The 5,000-nt window shown below is 39.3% G+C and overlaps 1 protein-coding gene across 1 annotated transcript in view; it reads left to right on the top strand.

Annotated features, from left to right (window-relative positions):
- Nucleotides 1-3,341: 3,341 nt before the first annotated feature.
- Nucleotides 3,342-5,000, top strand: part of LOC119569764 (methyltransferase-like protein 7A) — a 12,539-nt gene continuing 10,880 nt past the window's right edge. Inside the window, exon 1 of the mRNA XM_037917800.1 lies at nucleotides 3,342-3,485. The gene's annotated coding sequence lies outside the window, so the exon portion shown is untranslated. The remainder of the gene's footprint in view (nucleotides 3,486-5,000) is intronic.

Here is a 5,000-nt window from a genome sequence, read left to right as displayed (position 1 = left end):
GTCAGAGGCAGAGGGATCTGGCGACGTTGAATTCGCCATGGGCCTTAGTAGTTGCACCTTCGTTAAGCGGTGACCCATTGGGATTCGAGAGCTTGACGGTCCTCGGACTGCATCTCCGGCGATCGTCGGGACGGAGCGACTTGGACTTGCATGCCTTCAGCGGGATCAAAGTCGATGTAGATGAGTTCTCTCTCCAGATGAGGGTCAGTCCAGGCAGGGAACTCCACTGACATCTTCGCGACAGACGAGTGTGCACCTTGACGATGCGGTGAACCCTTTGGGTTGGCCAGATTACGGCTTCCTCGATCACTGTCCCTGTGTCGTGATGGGGGGCTTCACTGTCCATCTGCCGTCCTTGAGTGGTGTCCTTCAGATGAGTCCTTTCTCCGTGTACATGGCTGGACGTCATGGACATTCTCGACCGCAGACGCGAGAGGTCGCAGAGGGGGGCGACTCGTGGTGGAGTTTGGTGATCACAGCGGCCGTATCTGTTGCAGATTTGTGTTCCTTCATACGCCCTTCTGTGTAACCGCTGAACTCACAACTCCTAGAAGGCTAGGAAGCAACAGTGGATTGGGACGACAACCATGTCAATTTAATTGTCTTTCAAATCCCTTTAATGATTATCAATTTTAACTGTCCAAAGATAGACAGAAGAACATGCTTTGGGAGACAATGGCAATAGTCCGCAAGTACTTGCTTGAGTTCCAATTGTCTCAGGATAGATACAAGAGATAAGCATTGTGCATAACTATAAGAGAGGAAAAGCTGTCGCTGTCTGCAAAGACAATCTTGAATAACAAACTTCCTTAGAGAAAAGAAAAATGCAGGAATGCGAAGGTTAACAGTGTGCTGTGTAATAGTACATACAATATGAACATGACCTATACGAAATACATATGTCTTTCACATTCCATAGAATTTGTCTATCACGGACACCATCAGCAATTCGAGGCAAAGCGATAATGAAAATAGGAAATGCAGTCCTCATATTCGATCGGGAGCGACTCATTACATCATATATGCTTGCTCACGACAACATACGGCACGATAAAACGTAAGCAAGGCAAAAATAGAAGAATGCCAGAATTGACACAAATCCATGTTTAAATCCAATTAACCTTATAGATATGTTGGAAATTAACAAAACCAACCATACTAAAAAGGAAGATTAATAAATAAAAAAAGACAATATAAAAATACTATTCCTTCCTTTCCGAAAATCTGATGACAAACACAGAAAATAATATCAAATGTACACGTAAAAGTGAATGAATATTGTATATACATGAAGAAATCCCGGATATTGGAGAGCAATTTAGTTTTCAGTATTTCTTAAGAATAATTTTTTATTCGTGCCACCACCGATATGCTGTTTAACGAACTACTTGGCGCCATGTCGACATCATGTTGTTAACTAGGTCTTTATACTGGGGTGGCTGACCAGTGATTCTTCGCCAGGGGAGTAGTTGGTTAGGTAATCATTGTTGGTGGTTCTCAACTCACCATCATATCTGCGACATACTCACCTACTACCGTATCTAGATTTGATTTACCTAAAATTATGGAAATACTGTAGCAGGGTAAATTGATCGGTAAGTATGCATGAACATATATACACTCCCATGACTTTATAGTGGTTTGCGTTTATTACAAATTTAATGTAAAAAAAAAAAAATGGAAAGAGAATGAATATCGACTGGCCTCTGTGTCATTAATCTCCACAAACACACAAAGAAAATATACGAAAACACAGAAACAATACACAAATATGTTTGTCGATAGATCGCTAAATTCCCATAAATTTCCTCGGATATTTGGCTTTTCAACTTGCATTGGGTATATGCTGGTGTTCAGTGTTGAACGAAGCTGTTCTGCCAGATGTTCACGCTAGTCATCCTGTTCACTGTGCTGTATGTAAGTAACTGACATTTTTTTAAATATTCCAAAATTGCAGATATATTTTGGGGTTTGGCAAAATCTGTTTTTGTTTGTTTATCTGGGGTATTTTCGTGTGGGATGGACAATGTTTTAGAATTTCAAATGTTTGTTTTATATACTCTTACATTTGCATGATTGCATTTGCGTTATTATTAGTATTTGAATTGTGTTATTTCTGTAATATCTGCTAACATCACTCTCGAAATTATTACCACTTTTATCCTGCTAAATATTACTATCGTTATTATTATTATTAGAATCGTGTTAGCATAACGTTATGATTGTGGCGCTGAAATTTCAGTACTGAAATTGTAATATTGATTTCGTGATGTTAGTACTATAATACTGAAATACTATTACTAAAACTAAAGCTTATAACGTAAAGATGAAAAATCACCATGTTAAAACTGATATCAAAATACCGAAATTGTAATGCTGAAAAAAATGATTGAAGCTGAAATCATAAACTGAAGGCCTAATGTTAGCATCCTAATGCTAAAACCTATAAATACTGAAATGGTAAGGCCAAATTAGTCCATATGAAAACCTAATGTTAAAACCATCATGCAGGAAGTCGATATGCACGAATCCTCATACCGATACCGTAAAACCAATAATGTCGGTTTAAAAGTGTAGGAACCCAAGCATAATACCATCATTGCAATACTGTAATGCCCACCGAAAAGTACATGAATCACAACCTCTGAAATCGAAATGTAAATGATCTTAACGTTGAAGTTACGGTGCAACGAAATGGCTCCCTATTGCAGAGATACGTATCAAGATTCTTACCTTTCTTTACTTCACTTCTTCACTTTAAAGAGGTTGAGTGCGTCATTTCATTTTTCATCGCCATAAAATGGAAAAACAACAGCTCAGGTGGTGAAATTACATCCCGAAGGCTCTCAAGAAAATTATAATAGATAAATAGATTAATAAAAAAAAAATCATACTAGAGTTTTTGGAAGTCATATACTAAAGGAAGGGTCTCATTCGCGGATCAGGTTTGAAATAAGGTGATATTTCATTGATCAATCACTCAAATAATTTAATAAGTGGTATAAGATCAGAGATGTTCTTTCAGAGGAATGCCTAGCTGTTAAACACATAATAGGAATTCGAGAAAAAAAAACATTACTATAAACAATCTTCCATATAAATTCACCATCCATCTCTCTAAATCTGTTCTTCCTCCTTTTCTTCCCCTCGCCTGTTGTGAATCAAACCAATGCAGGACTAAATTACCACACGCACCCAGAATGCGCCACCAGGCCACCGTGCTGATGATCCTGTCAACAAGCACTGCTGCGCTGGTCGAATCGGGCACCGTCACCAGCGAAGGCGTCATGTGGCAGTCCACCAACGGGTTCCAGCTGTCGTCGCTCCCGCTGAGAAGCTCGAAATGCCCAACGAGCTCTTCTGCGTCTCCTACGTCAGCCAGAGTCCATCGCACAGCGTCTACTGCTTCGTCGACGGCCTCTGCAAGATATACGACGTGGACATCCCAGCGACAGTGACGACCTCTTCCTGCAAGACGACCTCCGGTGAGTTGAAGCAGGAGCATGTGTCTGGTATAACTACGATAATCAGGAGATCGAAGAAAGAGAAGGAGAGAGAGAGAGAGAGAGAGAGAAAGAGAGAGAGATGGAGAGTGAGAGAGAGAGAGAGATGGAGAGAGAGAGAGAGAGAGAGAGAGAGAGAGATAGGGAGACAGACAGACAGACAAATTTACAGACATAGGGAGAGAGAGAGACAGAGAGACGAAAATATATAGACATTTAAGGCAATTTTAAGAAAAGAGGAGAAAGAAAGCAGAAAGAGAGGCTAGAAGAGAAAATAAAGTTTAGAAACTGAAGGAAGGGGGGGACAATTTTCTAATATGACTGTGATGATAAGGAAATGGAACAAAGAGGCGAAAAGAGAGGGGGAAGAAGGTAAAGAAGGTAAAAGTAAAGCAGGTGATCTCTTGGGGGAAGGTATAACTTATAATAAATAGATGGAATAAAGAAAAGAAGGTTTTAAGCGGGAAAGAAAAGGCAAAGTTTAGAAACTTAAGGAAACGGGAACAACTCTCAAGTATATTATATAAAAGGTATGAATAAGAATGAATATCTTCACAATACATCTCTTGTACCGTGAAGATATTCATTCTCATTCATACCTTTTATACATTTGTCAACATGAATACGGTTCATCTTTCTAGTACAACTATGATAATAAATTTAAATAATGAGGTGATGGAAGAGAAGGGCGGAAGATACAGCAAAATTAAGCGACTTAATGAAATGGGGAGATGGAAGGAGGGGGCGAAACTCTTTCCATGCAGTTTATTTCTTCGTCATTTGGCCACGTCTGAATCACTGAAGGGAAACGGGTAGGCAGATCTTGCGGAAGATTTTGTTCATATGAAATTACAGGCGGATGGTAAAAAAAGAAAAAGAAAAAGAAAAAAAAAACATTTATGGAATGAAGTGAATGCCTCTTTCTATCTTTGTTAGTAATTTAATGTTAGTAATTCAGCAAGCTAAATTTTTAAATAATAATAATAATGAGTATGGATAACAGTATTTTTTTCTTTTTGAATGAGTTCAATTAACCTACAAAAAATTAACAAAACTATAATTTCCTTTATTCGATTTTCTGTGAAAAGAGAAATACGAGGACGGGATTGTTCCAGTGGCAGGACGACAAAACGAAAAAAAAAACACATTGACAAGCCGTAAATACAGATTGGATTATAAAGGGGAAATGTACTCTAGGCAAGCGAAGATGATCCCTGGGGTACGAAAAGTAATTCTGGAAGTGTCTGAATTCTCTTAACAACTTTATCAACTGCGAAACCCTGCTGTATGGTGTTGGTTCTGGCCGGCTGGCAGTGTATAGGTCATATAGGGTAGGCAATAAAACGCTTGCATGTGGCACTCCACTTGTGAGGTGGATAGAGGTGCCAAAGTAAGATCCCAGGCGCAATGTGCCGGTCCTTCCATCCAAGAAACTGCAGAGAAGGTGTAAAAAGCGTGTGGGGAAATGTAGCTGTGTTAGTTTGTATCCCAGACCGC

Source organism: Penaeus monodon, chromosome 4 (genome assembly GCF_015228065.2).
Source record: "Penaeus monodon isolate SGIC_2016 chromosome 4, NSTDA_Pmon_1, whole genome shotgun sequence".
In the NCBI taxonomy this organism is placed as follows: Eukaryota; Metazoa; Arthropoda; class Malacostraca; order Decapoda; family Penaeidae; genus Penaeus; species Penaeus monodon.
The sequence above is the reverse complement of the archived record's forward strand: the minus strand, read 5'-3'. Positions and strand labels throughout refer to the sequence as shown.